Genomic DNA, 20,581 nt, shown 5'->3' with positions numbered 1-20,581 from the left:
AAATCAATAATAAGCTGAAAAACTCAATAAATATTATTCGATTGTCAATGTACAAAGCTTTCGTCTTAGGCCTGATGCGTTCGTCGCAAGTAGCCTCGAGTCCTTTGTATGTGTGATTGGCCATATTTGTTGCCAATCCCCTTGCGTCTTAGCGTCTGACGCTGAACACTGAGGATTAACTCGTAGTTCAGCCTTCGGGTGTTAGGCGTCTGAGGCTAAAGTCAATTGTACCCGGGTTTTGTTTCGTCTCGATGTTCTTTTGAGCGGCGGTTTTAATCATCCTTTTACTGGATGTCAGTGTAACCGACGCTTTCTTTTGTTGTCATTGTGACGATATCTTTTGGTCATGACCTTTGCATTTGTTTATCATCTTGTTATATTGATGATTGTCCTACAAAACCAACAAGGTTAGAGTACAATTGACCGTTGCCTCGACCAACGACCCTCTGATGCTTAAGTTAGAAATCGTTGGTGAAATAAAATAAGGAATGGAGAGGAATCAAAAGTAAAGTCGGGGATATTACCTTGTCATGGACAGTTTTAACATTTTAAAAGTAGTAATTTCTAAGGTTGGTGGCGTTTCAACATCTTGGAACAGGTTTCCTTCCTTGTCGCATAGTCGATACGCGCCATTTCCAATGACTTCTACGGTCTGGTACGGTCCTTCCCATGGAGGGGCTAGTTTTCCCTTGACGGGATCTTTTGTGTTCTGGAAAACATTCCTTAGTACCCGATCGCCTAACTGGAATGCTTTTGCTTTGACATTTTTGTTGAAGCTTTTGGCAACGATTTGTTGTTTTGCTGCTATCCTGATTAGAGCTGCTTCTCGCATCTCTTCGATTGCGTCCAAGTTGCTCTTCATCTCTTCTTGATTTTGTTCTTCCGTCATCAGGCTGAAATGGGACGTTGGGAAGTCAACTTCTACTAGAAGGACGGCTTCGCATCTATAGATGAGGGAGAAAGGTGTCTGCCCCATTACGGACCTTGGGGTTGTTCTACTAGCCCACAAGACAGCGGGGGGTTCGTCTACCCATTTGCCTTTGGCTTGCTTTAGTCTTTTCTTGATGGCGTTGATGATGAATTTTTTACTGGATTCCTCTTGGCCGATTGCTTGCGGGTATCTTGGTGTCGACATTCTTTATTCTACTCGAAACTTCCTGCAAAACAAACGAGTTTTGTCGCTAATAAACTGTGACCTATTGTCACAGACTATCACCGACGGGATGCCAAACCTGCAAATAATGTTAGTTCATAAAAACGAAGTAAATTCTTTGTCTGTCACCTGTTTCAAGGTGATTACCTCGATCCATTTGGAAAAGTAATCCGTTAGTGCTAGCATATAAACTCTTTGTCTAGGTGCGACGGGCAACTTTATGACAATATCCATTCCATATCTCATGAAACGTCATGGAGATAAGGTTTGGTGTAGGGCTTTCGACGGTTTGTGTACCATGTTAATGAACTACTGATAGCTATCATATTTGGCAATGTATTGGATGGCGTCTTCATGGAGTGTTGGCCAAAAGTATCCTTGTCTTTTTGCAAGTGTAGCTAACCCTTTACCTTCGACGTGGCTGCTGCATATGTCGTTGTGCAGATGGCTAAGGATTGATTGTTGATATGGCTTTGGATGCATCTTTGTGACCGTCATGATGCTGAGGACTCTGTCAGTGACGTGATATCTGGAGGCTTTGTACTTCAGTTTTCGGGCTTCTGTTTTGCCGTCGGGAAGGGTTTCGTTTATGAGGTAGTTATGAGGGGTTTGGTCCAGTCGTCGTCGTCATTGTCAACGGGAAGGATGCTTTTGTGGATACAGATAGTTTTTGTAGGTGGACTAAGGGAATGGACGTGAAGCTGGAATTTTTTTAGTGCTGAGGCTAAATTGGCAAGTGCATCGGCTTGGGTATTTTGATCTCATGGGATTTGTTAGATTGTGAAGGGACTGGAGTGTTTGCTTTTTCTTTGGCTACTTCAAGGTAGGTTGTTATTTTGGAGTCTTTGGCTGTAAAGTATCCTGTCATTTGGCTGACGATAAGGAGGGAGTCAATGTAAATGTCTAGGGCTGTTGCCCCCAGATCTTTGGCGACAATCATTCCTGCAATTAACGCCTCATACTCTGCTTCGTTGTTTGTTGCTTTGAAATCGCAAGATATGGATCATACTATCATGTCCCCTTGTGGCAACTTTATCACCATTCCTAGACAAGCTCCTCGCTTGTTCGACGATCTGTCAACGAACAGGATCCATTTGCTTTCTTTGTCGACACTATTAATTTCTTCAGCCTCTTTGTTGGCGACGGGCTTTATATCGAGACTAAAGTTAGCCACAAAATTAGCCAATGCTTGTGATTTTATTGCTCTTTGCGACAGGAATTCATTGTCGAACGTGCTTAGCATGATGCTCCATTTGCCCATTCTTCCCGTCAACTCTAGTTTACTCAAAACAAACTTAATTGGATAATTAGTCATCACCACTATGTGGTGGATTTCAAAATAATGCCTTAACTTTTTAACAGCAGTAACTAAAGAAAGAACAAGTTTTTCGAGAGAAGAATACCTGACCTCATCTGGGAGTAGGATTTTACTTACATAGTAAACTAGTATTTGTCCGACGTCATCGTCTACCCTTGTAAGGACAACACTGACGGCGACTGTACTAACGGCAATACATAGCTGCAAAGATTCGTTAGGTTTTGGTTTTGACAGGAGTGGTAACGTCATTAGATATTTCCTTAAATCTTGCAACGCTTTCTCATGATCGTCGGTCCAAACAAAGCCTTTGTTTTTTCTTAAGACATTGTAAATAAGATGGCATTTGTTTGACGACCAGGAGATAAAGTAATTTAACGCAACCACCCGTCTTGTCAATTTTTGAGTCTCCTTAACGTTTCAGGGGGGGTGGATGTTTATTAATGCCCTGACCTGGTCGGGACTGGCTTCAATCCCCCTTTGCATTACGACATAGCCAAGAAATTTCCAGCAGATACTCCAAAAGAATACTTAGTAGAGTTAAGTTTCATACCGTACTTTCGCAAGACCTCGAACGACTGCCAAAGGTGGTCAACATGATCTTCAGATTTCTTGGATTTTACCAGCATGTCGTCAATATATACCTCTATCGTGTCGCCCAATTGGTCCTTGAACATCTTGTTGATGAGCCTCAAGTATGTCGAACCTACATTTTTTAAACCAAAAGGCATAACTTTATAACAATATATACCTCTATCCGTCATGAATGTTGTTTTCTCCTGGTCGTTGGGGTGCATGAGGATTTGATTGTATCCGGATTAGGTGTCCATGAACGTCAAGAGCTCGTGCCCTACTATCGCGTCCACCATGGCGTCGATGTGCGGCAACGGGAACAAATCTTTCGGGCATGCCTAGTTGAGATCAGTGAAGTCGATGCATACTCTCCATTTGCGTTTCTTTTTGCTAACGACGACAACATTTGTAAGCCAATCGGGGTACATTACTTCTCTTATATTCCATGTGTCGATCAGTTGTTGCACTTCATCATTGATAATCTGATTTCTTTTAGGGGCGAACTTTCGACATTTCTTCTTTACTGGTTTATGATTTGGGTCGATGTTTAACTTATGTGAGATGACGCTCGGGTCTATACCCGTCATATCATCATGTGACCAAGCGAAACAATCTTTATTCTCTCGGAGAAAGGCTAGAATGGTGTTTTTGAGTTTGGGTGTTAGGTTGGCACCCACACAGACGGTCTGTTTTGGTTTTTCTTGGTCTAGTGGTATTTTGTCGACGTCTTGGTCGTAGAGATTGTTTGGTGTCGGGCCTTGCTGTAATTGCTAGGTGGATCTCATACATGGCTTCAGGGTTGTTTTGTAACAATTTTTGGCTTCACGGGGTTCTCCTTTAATTTCTTGGATTCCCCATAGGGTTAGAAATTTGAGCGTTTGATGGTAAGTGGAAGGTATGTGTAGAAATATACTTTTGGTCCCCTATCCCGACCGAAAGTGCTATGACGATAAATAATTCCATCTTTGTGTTGGATTGGAGTGAAGAATGCCTATGGACTATTGATTAAAGCCTAAACACATAAACCAACTAGCTTAACCCAAAAATGAAATGAAATAAAACTTTCTAATACTAACCCCGATCAGTAAATAGGCCTAATCCAGAGATTAAACCTAATATTGACGGATTTAGAAGCACCTAGGTTAAAAACTAAGGCTACCGCAGGAAAAACCGCACGCAACTCAAGGAGTCGCGCTGGCCTGGCGCGCGCAAAAGAAAATGTCGCGCGGGACATACTAGGGTCCTGGGGGCTAAGAAAGGCAGGTATGAGTACCCCCAAGCCTAGAAAAGGCGAGAAAAACGTGATCAACTCAAGAGAACAGCAAAAGAAAGACAAGAAAAATATATAAAAGAAACGAACACGTACCTTAAGAATACGACCATGCCATGAAATGGAGATCCAGGGCACCTCAGTAGCTGTCGCGGAATCCATCACCTGGGTCGCCTTGCCCATAGCAGTAAGCATACGGGCATACGACACCTCTGCCCATCTTAGGATACCTACTTACCCCAGATCCCTGAAGCTATTAAGTAACCCAATGGAGAAACGTTCTCCCCGATAACTCAGAATAGTGACGGAAAGAACATGAGCAATGTATATCCGAGCCAGCTGCTCAGGAGTACACTACCAGTCACCTCATCAGCCGATAACTCATCTGCAAGAATCGATTACGGACAAGACTGCACATACACATGGAGGATCCCCGTAAGACGATCCCCCACGAGGTCACACAATCTCTCGTCCGACCCTTTTACGTTCTCCTGGACCACATGTTCACCTCCGAAAGGAAAACCTGTGATCATGGAGAAGTCGTAAGGGGTAACTGTCATCTCTCCCCGCAGGAAGTGAAAAGTGTTGGTGGAATCCCACCAAAACTCTTGTAACCCGCGTAGGAAAGCCAGTGACGCAGGCTGACTCGATAAATATCGAAGAGCTGCTGGTTGGGGGCTGATCACCGAAATCTCTATCACTTCCTTCGCTACCTCGGGCAAGCTCTCAAACCGACCTCTCAAGTCACCCAAGCCATATAGACACATGCTAGGCTCACTCTAAAAAAGGAAATTCGGTTATAACATGTTTTGAAAAAAGAAACAGAAAAGAGAAAATAGAAAAAACAAGAAACAAAAACGTGAAGAAACTCGCTATGCCACGCCAACCTTGAACCGAAACATGGTGGTCCGGGTCCCATTTAAGGACCTGCTGTAATACCCCGTATTTTGATACATATTTTCTAAATTAATTAATTAATTATTAGTTTCTAAAAAGGGTATTTTAGTAATTTAAATTATTATTTGAATTTTGGTGCCAAAATGATATTTAAATTTTGGCGCCAAAAGTATTTTGAAACCTAATTATTATTTTTAGATTTTGGATAAGATTTATAATCCATTTAATTTATTTTAAACACCGGATTATTTATATATTTTGGATATTTCAATTAAAGCAAAAACTATATTTTATTATTTAATTAATAAGGTCCGAAAATTCCTAATTATTGACAAAGATTTTCGGATTTTCCTAGTGTGGAAAATCTGATTTACTAGGTTAATTTATTTAGTAAATAAATGGTATTTTATTAATTAATTATTTTATACAATAAATATTATTTACACAATTATTTTCAATTCCTTAAATCTAGCAAAATAACTCCCTAAAGTATACTAATAGGATCCGAAAATTTGAGCTATGGAAGCTCAATATTTTCGGCCCTCATGGTCAAATGTTTGGATATTTATTTTGAAAAATTGTATTTTTAATTATCTCCTTAAAATCTCTTATTTTCCTTAATTTTATTTTTCCATCTCCTAAATATTTTTCCATCTTATTTTCCTACCTTATATCTTCCTTGATTATTCCCTAAGTAATCTCTTTTTCCATATTATTTTTCATGACAACACACTTTACTTAATTCTATTATTCTCAATCACCTTAATATCAAAACGTTCCATATTTCTTTCATTCTCTTCTCCAAGTAATTCCTTATTTCTTTTTGCCATAACTCTTCATACGTTTTCCTACCTTAATTCATGAATGAGTTAGCTTATAAATACCCATTGATTCATATCCAAAAACTCGCACCAATTCTCTTCTTCTCTCTTACTCTTCTTCTCCTCTTTTCTAAAAGAAATCAGCCCGTATATCTTTGGAGCCAATTTTCGGGAACTTCTTGTCAAATTTGGGGTTTTTTTAAAAGAAAATTTTTCCTCTCAAAAAATCCTTGAGGTTAGGCTCAAAAACCACCTAATTCGGAGTTATATTAAAGGAGTTATAGCCTCTGCAAGTTTTGCCTATTCTTTCCAACGCAAATCCAATTCTTCTCTTTTTTCCTTTCTTTTCTTTCTTGCACCACCACCAATCACCATGACCGCCACCTCCAGCCACCTGCCGGAAGGCTGCCCTTGCTGCCACCTCTCTCTCCTTTCCTAGGTTTTCTACCTTTTCTTCTTCTCTTCTCTTATTTAATTATTATTATTATTATTATTATTATTATTATTATTATTATTATAATAATAATAATAATAATAATAATAATAATAATAATTATTATTATTATTATTATTATTATTATTATTATTATTATTATTATTATTATTATTATGGGGGATTTATCAAAATTATTATGAGTAGTTTTAATTAAATAAAATCAGATTTTTATTCATGTTTATGAAAAATAATTTAAAAGGTTCATGTACATATAGTTGGGGGTTTTTAATATAATTGTTGTGGTTATTTGTTAACCTTATATTAATTAAGGTTATATTTATTTGTAGGGTGTGTTCAATCAAGGTTCTTGAAGTCTATTTGTGTAATTGCTAGCAAGGATCAAAGGTATGTTTAGGTGGCTAGATACCTTTGGAAGTGATTGTTTTGAATAACATGTTTTATATGATTTTATTGGTGATTGAATTAAATTGAATTGAATTATGATTTATGAAACGAAGTACGATTAGAGGAATTGATTTTAATATTTGTTTTAATAAATGTATTTTTGAAGGATTGATTTTAAAATCATGTTTTGAATAGTTTGAATTACTTATCATGTTTAAATAAAGGAATTGATTTTAAAAGCTTGTTGAATTAAATAAAAGGTTTTTCAAAGGAAGAGTTATTGATTTTGAAAATTTATTTATATGAGATTTAATTCTCAAGTATTTATTAAAAGGTTGATTTTGAAGGCATGTTGAATTAAATAAAGAGGAGTTTTGATTTAACATATTATAAAGGTTGATTTTATTTAAGGAGGAATTATGAATTATTATTATTAAAGCTTTACAAGTATGTTGATAGTAATCCCACTATGCGGATTTGGTTGATAAGACTTTGGACTTTGTATGACCGAGTCTTTCCTCAAGAATTTCCTTGCAATATAAGGAGACTAGCTTGGGAGGTGTGCACACTTGGGTGAGGAATTGGTTTTAAAAAGAGGAATTGGTTTTATTGAATTGATTATTGAAATATTGAATTATTGGAATTGGTTTTATAAATTGTTTCATCGAATTATTGAATTATTGAGAATTGGTTTGAAACATGTGTTTTGGAATTCATCGGATTAATTATTGGAATTGGTTTTAAAAGCATGTTTGCAAATAAATTGAATTTACTTATCTTGCACTTATTGTACTTAGAATATTTTTCTAATCAGTATTTCCTATTTGTTTTGATTTTCCCTGTTTACCGTAACGCTAAGCAGTGTTGACTATTTTCAGATGGAGTCATGAATGAGCATATGGGAGTCCCGGGATTTGCTTCACCTAGTTTAGGAATGTTGGTCTTGTCTTTATTTTGAGTACTCATAACTATGTTATTATTTTTATAAGTATTAATAAAAGAAAGTTGAGTTTCCGCTCCAAGTTTTGTTATTGAGTTATGTGTAATCACACGGCGGTAATACGCCTAAGTCTATCTCTACGGTATAATTATACGTATTATACTAGTATTTTCGTAGAGGGAGATTTGGGGTTGTTACACCTGCGGATCCCAATTGGGAGAAGCCTCCCAAACCACCTCCTTGTGACGACGTCGCTCAACACCAACTTGACCTGCTGAGTTGCGCGCTGATACTGGTCATTTAAAAGACCGATGTTTGGATTTTGATCCGTTTTTGAATTTTTCTAAACGGCTTTGTGCGTTGTTGGACGTAATAACACACGAATCGTCAAAATCCTTTGCATCTTGTAGTTTATTTTCTTCTTTGATAGTTTTTTGCATCATCCTGCATGCACACCGTGCTTTGTACCTGCCCCAAGCATACGTTTTGGATGTTTTTCGTGAAGCATCTTAAAATGTCCCGTAGTGGTGCTTTACGCAAAAGCTCCCGTATTTAGAAATGTCACGTTTTTCATATTTTTGGCGTCCATAACAAAAATATCGCGTTATCAAACAGCGTAAAATTGTATGACGTATCGTACATCGTAAAATTATATGGCGTATGTGCTGCATAAAATTGCATTAGAAACGTGATCTGCCTCCCGTTCGAAAACGGTAGAACTTCTGTTTTTGTCATTAGGTGTTAGCTTAAACGAGTCAACGAGCGCGCCAAACCATCGGAGTCAGATGCCCCCTGTTGGAAGCAAATACGGTTAGCTAGGAAGCACTCCATCTTTACCGGACAGGTAGGGTGTTTGTCCACCCCTGTATAAAGAGTGGCCCCTGCGGAAGCCACACCTATTTAGACACGTGCCTTCAGTCCTGAGACACGTGTTTTCATCTTATGGACAAAACTGCTGAGGGAGTTGCCGATTTTCTTCTCTCTCACTGGAGTTGGATATGTGCCTCCAGTCCCGAGACATGTATTTTTATCTTGTGGACATCGAGTACTTATTTTGGCAGCGTATGTCAATATTTTATTCAAGTGCTAGGCTACAAATGCCGAAACACTCCCATTTCATCATCTTTTACTTTGTTAAAATCATGGATTAAAGTTTCAATGACATATCGAGGGACTTTAGATCGCCGATGACATATTAAGAGGGTATCATCCTCTTTACTCTATTTTAAACCCGGTACCTTCTCATAACATGACATCACCGAGGACAACCTTTACATGTAAAAGCGTTCTAAGCTAGCAAAGGGTCAATCTAGATTCTTTAGCGCACTAAAATCAGAAAAAACCTTTTCTGGTCATAGCAGCTACTTGTCTTGCCAACTTAGCGTATCGAGAGTAGTTTCGACATTCTCAACACTAATGAAAGATTACTTATCCTTAAGGAACTTCGCAAAATGAGTCTCATATTTATTTCCTTGGCTACTTTGATCATCGTCTATTCTAGACTCGATCAAACTGGGGGCTAACTGTAGACATCTACTTTTTGTCCCTAGTCCCGACTGCAAGTGCTATGACGATAAATAATTCCATCTTTATGTTGGATTGGAGTGAAGAATGCTTATGGACTATTGATTAACGCCTAAACACATAAACCAACTAGCTTGACCCAAAAATGAAATGAACTAAAACTTGTTAATACTAAGCCCGATCAGTAATTAGGCCTAATCCCGAGATTAAACCTAATTTTGATGGATTTAGAAGCACCTAAGTTAAAAACTAGGGTTGCCATAGGAAAAACCGCGTGCAACTCAAGGAGTCACGCTGGCCTGGCACGCGCAACTCATAAGGTTGCGCGTAAAACCCAGCGCAACCTCTAGTGATGTACTTGCGGAAGATTCAGAATTTCAATAAAAATACTGAATCGAATCTTACCATAAAGCCACGCGAAAGATCATAGGTTGTGCTGCCCAGTGTAGCGCGGCTTAATCACTTGCGTGCAACCTGTTGAGTTGTGCGCGCCACCTACTGCGGCAGAATGTTCAAAACCCTAAAATCACCCATTCTCTATAAATAGGAGTTCAATACGAGATTTGAAAGACAGAAAATAACCTAAAAAGTTAGCAGAAACTTGTGAACTTATGCAATAATCATCCCCTTATCCCAAACACTCACCCTTTTTATTGTTTGTACTTACGGTGGAGGTTCCCAAATAAGAAGGAGTCCCTAAGTGTTCTAAACGAAGATCTAGCAAGGAAAAGTGGTAAAATCCCGAGCACTTAGATAAACCACCTTTGTTTTCTTGCTTAAACACACTACTAGAAAATAGTCAATCAACGAGGGAAAAAATCCGTCGGAACACCCTGAAATTCCGTCGGAAAGCACCGTCGCATTACGCTTTGTAGGAATTTTGCGATATTCCGTGGGAAATTCGGTCGGAAAGGTCCATTCCGACGGAATTTCCGGCGGATTATGTTCTATATGAGTTAATTCCGACAGAAAATTCCGTCGCAACAAGCCAAGTTTCCGACGGAATTTTCTGTCGGAATATTCCTCTTCCAACGGAAAATTTAATAGAAAAAAATAAAAAATAAAAATCCCCACCCACCACCCTCACCACCAGCCCACCCCCTGCCCCCACAACCCAGATCCCCACCCACGAGCCCACCCCCTGCCCCCACAACCTAGATCCCCACCCACAAAACCCCCCACAACCCAGATCCCCACCCACGAAACCCCCCTAACCCACAACTACCCACCACCACTACAACACACCACCGAATACCCAGATCTACCCACCCACCTAAACCACATTCTAAAAAAAAAACTAATTCAAAATCAGAAAAAATCAAAATCAAAAACAAAGAAAAAATCAAAATCCAAAATCAAAATCAAAAACAAAATCAAAGAAAAAATCAAAAACACGAAAAATTAGAAAAAAAAAAACAAAAAAAAAACGAATGAAGCCGGAAAAAAAACACGAAAAATCCAAAAAAACGAAAAAAGGCGGAAAAAAAACAAAAACACAAAAAATCAGAAAAATCAGAAGAAAAAAAAACGAAAAAAAAACTAAAACACGAAAAATCAGAAAAATCAGAAAAAAAAAGAAAATAAAAAAGCCGAAAAAAATAAGAGAAAGAGAATAAGGGAACTTACCTTGAATTCCTTCAAATCCCCTAATTTGGCTTGAATTTGAGTTTTAAAGGTCAAATTCGACCATGAAAACTCTAGATCTAGGGTTTTCATGGTCCAATTTGACATGAAAAACCTTATTTTGTTCTTTGAAAAACCATTAGAAGGCGGCGGTGGTTCATGGTTGCGCAGCGCCGGTGGTTCGTGGTTGCGCAGCGCCGGTGGTTCGTGGCTTTGAAAAACGAAGGGGAATGGGAAAGAGAAGGAGGAGAGAGAAACGAAGGGGAAGGAGAAGGAGGAAAGAGGAATGAAAGGAGAAGGATGAGAGAGAAACGAAAGGAGAAGGAAGGAGGAGAGAGAAACGAAGGGGAAGGAGAAGGAGGAAAAGCAGAGAAGGAGAAGAGAAAGAAAGAGGAGAGGAGAGGAGAAAGAGAAACAAAGAAAAGTCGGTTTTTTTATATATACTAGAACGTTCCGACGGAAAAAAATCCGTCGGAATATTGGGTTTTCCGAGGGAATATTTCGTAGGAAAATTCCGACGGATTTAAATTCCGTAGGAAAGTTAACTTTCCGACGGAATATTCCGTCGGAAGCCTATTGTTCTGAGGAAATTAATTTCCGTCGCAAGAATTCCGACGGATTTTCCGTCGTAACGTACCTTTTCCGACGAAATTTTCTGACAGACCCTAATTCCGTCGGAAAGTTCGAATTTTCCGACGGAATTTAAGTCCGTCGGAACGATTCCCTCGGAAAACGGCCTATTTCTAGTAGTGACAACTTTTAATCCACTAATTAGTGTTGCTTGATCACTTAAAATAAACTTTAATCAATTAATTTTACATAGTATCTTGCGTTAGTCAAGGCAAATATTGTTTATTTCTTGTTCTTTTCACGAATTTGAATAACAAAGAATAACGACATTCGTTGCAATGTAATCTTTATGTAATTGACGCGTGTAAATAAAATCAACTAACTTAGTTTTAGGTATTACGTTGTATATATTGTTTGGTAATGAAATTGTGAAAATGGAAGAGCTACTAGAGGCCGCACTTGGGCTAGAATAGCGATTCCCCCCTAAAGGGAATGTTATTTTAGTACCCTCGCTCCCGAACTTATTTCTGGTACAAGTAGACCAATTTGGGCATGGGTAAACTTATGATTCATGCTAAATATCCCTTGAACCCTAGTTGGGAGAAAGGCATGAATGAGGTTTTTTCTCAAAACTCATTGGCGACTCCTTATTAGTTTCTTACAAAAAAAACGTAATGATAGGATCAACTCTAATTCAAGGTCCCCCATCAGTCAGGAATTCAAATCCTAACACACCCTAAAAAGTATAAAGTCCTAGGCTTTTAAAAGGCCATGGGCATAGAGGAGAAGGATCCCCTACGATGGGCACACCCTCCTCACAGTATGGCTTTTAGTTTGTGGATCCATGGTCTGCCCATGATGGCATTATAGGATGAGGGGCAATCTACGATGTTGAATTTGGTTTGAGGGTTTAGGTCTCTGGCAAAGGTTGGTAGGGTTATATCTCCGAGAGTTGAAATTGTCTCACCACTGAAACCGACTAGCACTGTTGATCGTCTTGTGATGTCGTCGCCTTTTAGTCCCATTTCTTCCGTAGTCTTCTAAAACAAAACATTTTCAGAGCTTCCTCCATCGACCAACACCCTTTTTAGCAGACAATTCCCAACCATCAATGAAATGACTAAGGAGTCTTCATGCTCTTTGTTGATAAGGTTGATGTTGTCATCGTCGAAAGTAATGGACATTGCTTCAAGCTGCTTCTTCGATGGATCTCTTGCTTCAAAAGGATCGCTTAACATGGCGATTCTTTTAGCTACAGAATAGGTTAGTCCACAAATAGCTAAACCACCAGAAATAACGTTAATTACTATCGTAGGTGCAGGAGGCTTTGGCGGCTTTGTCATTGAGATAGCCTTGACGTCACTACTTTTCTTCCTACCCATCAGGTACTTGAGGTTGCTTATCTTCAGTTGGAAGGCTACTCTCTTCTTAAGGCATAGCAGTCTTCCGTCTTGTGCCCATGGTCACTGTGGAATTCACACCACTTGCTCATGTCTTTCTTATAATCTGGTTTAGAACTTTTTGAAGGCAAACGAACTTTGTTTCATAGCGGCTCCAACGCATTAACCACTGCTGCCACGTCGACGTCGAATCGTAATTCTTATATGTCGGGAAATTCTAGTGCTTAGAATACCTGTTCTTCCTGCACACTATTAACAAACCGTGATCTACTTGATCAAGTCTCATAAGGTTGATGTCGTCATGATCCTCGTTGGACTACTTGTAGCCTTTCAATCGGTTGTATTTCTACTGTTGTGATTAGAGCTACAGTTGAGCACGTCCTCGTCAAAACGCATATGGGCCACCGCCCTCGTTCGGACCTCTTCAAATGTTGAGCAGGGGTACTTGACCATATCCTTGTACAGATCACAATCGGTGTGCAGTCCCCAACGGATGGGTTCAATGGCAGTCCCCTTGTCGACGTTCTTGATGGAGACCTTCTCTTTGTTGAATCTAGTCCAATAAGTCATAATGCTTTCCTTGGGTCCTTGCACGATCCGGTATAGGTCGCTTGTTTGCTTGTCGAATTTCCTGCTACTTGCAAAATGGGAATAGAACTTGTTAATCAAAATAGTAAAACTAGTGAAACTACCTGATTAGGGGATTTTTATCCACCAATCACCGTCTGACAAGTGGACCAACCAGGTTCCGCCACGTGTCCTTCACGTAGGCCAATAGGAGCCTGCCACGTGTCAATCACAGATACGTCCTCTACGGACCAATTGAGACACGCCACGTGTCCACCCATGCCAAATGGGAAAACCGGCCAACAAGGCCCAATCCTGTTTAGAGGCCCGGTCAGCCCTAGGTTTACCCTAAACCTAGAGAGTGGCACGCTTCTCAAGACTATAAATACTTAATTAATCCTCATTAAAGGGGATCAAGCAATTAATCTCACCTGAAGAACGGAACAGAACAGAAACGTTACGGAACACACTAATAACCGGCTGATCTCGCTAACAAAGCAGATTACCAACATTAAACTCTCTCACCTAGAGAGACCTTATTACTTTAATTTCCGCATTAATTACTTCTTAATCAGGTACTAACTTGACCGTTGGAGGCGGAGCTCTCAGGAGTCTCCGTTATTTTGCAGGTACAGGCGTCCGGTTCCAGTCTCGGAATTGTAACTCTCCCGCAGGACATCAGAAAACCCCGAAACACTACCTAGTTCAAGTTTGCCGAGCCACTTAAGGGCGGGACCAGTTAGCATCGCGCCCAAAGACTTGCACATGCATGCTTCCCAACACTCGAACGGGATCGACGCTTGCCACGTTCGCTGCTTATAATACTCGACATGCTGCTCGACAGGTGGTGCCGTCATAGAGTGAAGTAAGTAGCGACAATCGTCGGGGGATGCGGGCTCTAGATAACTCATAGCTAAACGGCGTTGCTGCAAACCCGTTCGGAGCCTCTCTCTGGACTGGAATTGGGACCCCAGGCATTCTCTTCATCATTGTTAGAACTTTGGAATTCTGCTTCTCAAGAGCTGCTAGCCTTTGGAGCAGAATTTCAGTCTGGGATGGATCACGATCATTACGCTAGCGTTCATTCTCTTGAGTTTGGAAGGTTTCCTTCTGCTCATCATTTGGAATTTAAGTTTCGATCGTGGTTCCCGACGGCTCAGAATCCATTTCATCACCACTGATCTTTGTGTCGGTATCATGCGTAAAATCCAATATTTCCAGGGGTCGCATCCTTAGGATCATTTCCAATCGACGCGAGTCTCGATGACGATTGCTCTGAGTGGACTCTAGTTGCTGTCGGAGGTTAGCTGCATTGGATTCCGACGCTTCTTTCTCACGGCTCAGACGCTCGTTGGATTCTTGAGCGGTAAGGAGGTCAGCCATGGTTTTTTCATACGATTCCCTCATCTGCTCGAGAGTCATATCGTCGGAAGCCATTACAGGGATGATGGGAATGAGATTATAGGGTTTAAGGTTTTAATCTAGCTATTTCCCCACAAATGGCGCCAAATTGTTTATGCTAAATTTCTTCAAGTGGGATTGAATAACAATACTTAGGTTGCAGATCAACTAAATAAAACCTCAAACGAAAGTAATAAAGAAATAAGTAAATGGCACAAGGAATTGGTGACGCGGAAAACTTAAATAGGTAAAAACCGCGAGTAGACTGAGGATCTACCAAACTTTCACTATGTAAAATTTTTTATTAAAAGATTTACAAGTATATGAGTGATTGAATAATTAGGTTGCAATGTCCCCCTTGAATGGTACGGCTAGGGATGTTAGTGGGGCGGGTCAAGTAGGAGACCCGCCCTAGTGGGGTGGGGATGGGTCAATTCGGGTTCGGGTTGGGTCATGCTTGAGTCGGGTAACGTCGGGTCATACATCTTATCGAGTTTGGGTCGGGTTTAGGTCGGGTTAATAACAGATCAAGTTACATTCAGGTCGGGTGAATAATAGATCGGGTTTAATTCAAGTTTTCACGAGTTAAAACGGGTTAGGGTCAATCTCGGGTTCGAGTCGGGTTCGGTTCAAGTCAATAATTTGCGGGTTATAATCAGGTCAGGTCATTTCCAAGTCGGGTCATTCACGGGTTCAAGTCGAGTTTGGTTCAATTCAATTATTTGCGGGTTACAATCAGGTCGAGTCATGTTCGGGTTCAAGTCGGGTTTGGTTCAAGTCAAAAAATTGCAGGTTATAATCAGATCGGATCAATTCCAAGTCAGCCCATATTCGGGTTCGGGTCTTAAGTATTGGGTCAATCTGGGTATCGAGTTGATTTCAGGTCGGATCATATCAGGTTCAGGTACATTTTTTGGGTCGGTTTGTTATCAGTTCATGTAATGACATTCACGTTTAGTCATTATCAATACTTCATTTATTGTAAGAGAAATAATTTCAGATAAGTTTAAATTCGAGGTAATAAGTTCTAATAAGTTTAGATAAGATCTACATAATAAGTTCATATTAATTCCAATAAGATAGGTTTAGTTTCGATTTTCAGAAGATAAGTTCAAACTCTATTCTAATCTATTCACATTGATTCCACTCATTTCAGGGATAATAATTTCAGATAAGTTCATATTCGAGATGACATGTTTAGATAAAATACAATAAGTTCATATAAATTCGGATAAAATAGGTTTAGTTTAAATAAGTTAAAATACAATAATTAAATTCTAAACTTATTTATTTGAAATTATCTAAACTTGTTTATTTTTTATAAGTTCATATTCGAGTTCACATTTTTTTTAATGGCATTTTTTTTAAACATTTAAATGGCATTATTCAAAACATTTAAATAAGATTAATAGGCAAATGAATAATAAAATTAGAAAAATAAAAGACCAATAAAAGCCTTTTAACAGCTTATCCGAGTTCACATTTTTTTAATGACATTTTTTTAAAAACATTTAAATGGCATTATTCAAAACATTTAAATAAGATTAAATAGGCAAATGAATAATAAAATTAGAAAAATAAAAGACCAATAAAAGTCTTTTAACAGCTCTAGTTCGGGTCACCACTTTCTCGAGTCCAGACAAGTCAAGTCATGATCGGGTACAGGTAAATTATTTGAATCAGATTATCATTGGGTCATTGTCATATACTCATGCTCGCATTCAATCATTATCTCGTTCAATTCAATCATTATCCGAAATTATTATTTTTTTTAACTTTTTTATATTTGATTTTTTTTAATAAAATATAAGATAAAACAAACAAGCCTAAGGTCAAATAGTATTTGTAAACCGTAATTGACTACATTAATGCACATGCACCTACAAAGTACTAGTATTCGTAAACCATAATTGCTTAATTGAAATATAGAATGAACTTGCACCTAAAAAGTAGTAGTATTCGTAAATAGTAATTACTAAATTTAAATAAAGAATGCACATGCATCCAAAAAGTAGTGGTATTCATAAATTTTTATAGGTTTTTTTGAGACATAAATTGTAATACAAATGATAATAGAGAATTTTATTGAAAATATTCGAATAAGCTTAAATAGGAAAATAACTCATAGAACTAAGAAAAAAAAAGAAGATATGACGTAATCCTAGATTGCTAGTTAATTTTGGGTCAATAACAAGTCGGGTTGATTTCGGGTCGGGTTAGTGACAGATTGGGTTGAATTTCGGGTTGGGTTAGTAATAGGTCGGGTTAAATTCGGGTCAGGTTAGTAATAGGTCGGGTTAAATTCGGATCGGGTTAGGAATAGGTCGGGTTGAATTCGGGTTTTGAAGGGTTAAAACGGGTTTGGGTCAATTTCGGTTCAGGTCGGGTTTGGTTCAAGTCAATATTTATGGGTTATATTCGGGTCAGATCATCTACAGGTCGGTTCATGTTCGGGTTCGGGTCTCAAATACTCTGGTTAACTCGGGTTTAGGGTTGGTTTCAGGTCGGGTCATTTCGCGTTCGGTCATCATTTTTCCGGGTTTGGACGGGTCGGTTAACAATCGGATTCGGGTCGGTATTTCGGGTCGGGTTAGCTTTTGACAGCTCTAGTTATATCTATAGGAAATGAAATTTGATTATTTTTGCCACCTTTTATTCCTTTTATTGCTTAAAAGGACAGTAAGTGGAAGAAAATTCAATGATGATTTTTTTAAGGGGATTAAAATTAGCATATTCTCCTTTGTATGCACTCATTAAACCGTCCATAAGGCCATAATTGTGACATATTTAGATCATTGATATGATGATCAGGATGTTCTCCTTCACTATTACAGGACCACAGGCACATTAATTAATTTATTTCTGTCCATTTTATTATATAAGGCTAACTAATTAATTTTTTCATTATACTAATTAATTCATCGCTTAGACAAGCTGGCCGATGCAACATGCTTGCAAATAACTACAGACGAAGCCCATAAAACTAACAAATTAAAAAAAACAATGCAAGAAGATATCAATCAAGAAAATGATAAAGAAATTGATAGAAAAATAGATTTTTGGAGGTTAAACTATATATATACTTGCTTAAGGTAATAATGTTTCTCCTTTTAGTGCTAAAATTTATTAGCTCCGTCATTCCGTGATGAGAATATATTTATGTTGACAACTTTCTCATGCATCAATGCATGGTATCTTGGGTAGAATTTGATAATTATTTTCATTTATTGAACTTAACTTATTCTTGTTTTGCTCAACTTATATTATATGATTAGTGGCGGAACCAAGGGGGGCGAGCTTGGGCCATGGCCTCACCCTTGGTTTTGGTTATTTATTAAATTTTGCAATTGGTCATGAAAAGTGCATCCAGCTTAGTTGGTAATAGAATTAATGAGATCTATTTTGGAAATCTCAAGTTTAAACCTTGCTTCTTACAATTTTTTTATGCTTTTACTCCGTATTTTTTTGCAACACTACTTAGTTTACTAGTTCTATTATTTTGCATTTTTGCAACGCTACTTAGTTTACTAGTTTGTATAATAAGGCTATAGTATAACTCTAGGCATTAATTTCCTTTTTCTATATTTTTCGATTTTCTTAAAATAATACTTGCTTACACTATTTTTTGACATATCAATATTATATTTATTTATGCACGAGATATTAGTACATATATTAAGGTTAATTTGGCCCCCCTAATAAAAAAAATTTGGCTCCACCCCTGTATATGATATTGTAACTATACCAACCTAACTGCTCTAACTTATTATGTGAACATACTCAAAACTGAACCAAATAAAACTAAAATATTATATTCAACAATAAATAGTTATCCTTGTGATTTCAAAATTGCAACATATACATACATTTGAGTTTTAAACAAAATCTTTAAGATATTTGGTGCATTTTTTAAATTATTATAAGGTCTATAATGGTACCTCATGAGATTTCGATGAAAACCACATACATTAAGAGTATCTCAAGACAATGGATCCGAAACCAACCCGCTCCAAATTAAACACCAAGATTAACACCTCTAAATTTATGGTCTACAATTTTTGCTTACTCCTATGTCCTATCTTCTTACAGCATTATTAATACTTCTATTATTTTGTATGTAGACCAAGGAGCAATAGATTAATTCAGACTGAACTTCTTAAGCTGAATTATGCTATTTCGTCATTTTGTTCAACTAAGAGTTTAATCACAATATTAATTTTTATTATTAATTAATGTATCATACACCGAAGTTGTTAATCAGTGGTACTACATATATAATTGCACCAATGACTTTCCTGGCTTGTAGGCTAATTAACCATACAGTGTTCCTTTTGGGAGTACAACTGTACAAGTATTATTATTGTTTTTCACTAGTATTGCAATTAGTGATCAGTGACTCAGTGAGCATAAAATATCACTAGGTCAACCCAAGTGAAGTGTTGACAGGTGGAAGTTATAATAAAGTCAAAATATGAAGACTCAAATTATTATACCTATGTAGAAGAGTTTAATTTATACGAAGTAGTTTATGTGTTGATCATCATCAAACGATTATATAGTATTCTTTTTGCGATATATTTTATAAAATTGGATCGATAAAGAAAAGACTAACGTGAAGTTTGCTTCTTACAAAAGGGCGAGACATTGGCCAAGGCTTAGATCTGCAAAGAGCCGAATTTGTCCAATTGAGCATTTTGTTTTTGTTTTTTTTTTTTTTTTTTTTAAAGAACTCTTAAGGTTTATAACATACTCCCTCCATGTTTTAATAAGTATTACAGTATGACTGTCACATAATTTTAGACACAATTTAATTGACTTAAATAAAATACGAGGTAAGTGGGTTAGTTAGAGTATTAAAAAATTTTAAATAAAAAAAAAAGATAATGGAGTTAATAGTGTATTGAAAAGTAATGAATGTGAGAGGAAAGAAATATTCAAAAAATAATAGTGGATTTGGGTGGGGACCATAAATGGAGAAAGATATAATATTAAATTATATTACCTTCGTTTTTATTTAGTTGACAGTTGACACCATTCTATTATCACGTCTGCCAACACACTTTTTTAACGATTAATATCTCTAATTCTCGACATTATAAAATTATAAAAAAAAATGTAGATATTAACAAAATATACATTGAGACGATTCAAACAAGATCCTACTTGACTATGTTTTATCGTAGCTATAAATCACAAAAGCTAGTCAAAGTGTAATTGTGAATAGTGTAAAAGTCAAACAGTGTCAACTTAAAAAAAAACGGAGGAAGTAGCTTTTTGCCAAAAAGAAAGTGTAACACTTATTAAAACATGGAGAGAGTAAATGAATTTCAATTGTTTTCTCCCCTTATATTATTACTTTTAATATCTTATGTGGGTTGGGTAATTACTAAGATTACTCTCGTAAAAAAAAAAAAAAAAAAAAAAAAAAAAAAAAAAAAAAAAAAAAACTCTACTATTATTACTTTGGTTAATTAGTAATATCCGCACACCATCTTTTATATGTGGTTGGCTACACCGTGTGACCAACCATTATGGAATTACTCGACCGGTGTTACAGGGTTTACTTCGTAAAGGTTACTCGATCAGTGTTATAGGGGTAACTCGGTCAGTATTACAGGGGGTTTTCGATCAGTGTTATCAAGATTACTTGTTCTTTTACAAGTAGCCACATTGTGTTATCAGCCAC

Source organism: Chenopodium quinoa, unplaced genomic scaffold, assembly GCF_001683475.1.
Source record: "Chenopodium quinoa cultivar QQ74 unplaced genomic scaffold, ASM168347v1, whole genome shotgun sequence".
Lineage (NCBI taxonomy): Eukaryota > Viridiplantae > Streptophyta > Magnoliopsida > Caryophyllales > Amaranthaceae > Chenopodium > Chenopodium quinoa.
This window is presented reverse-complemented; position numbering follows the sequence as displayed.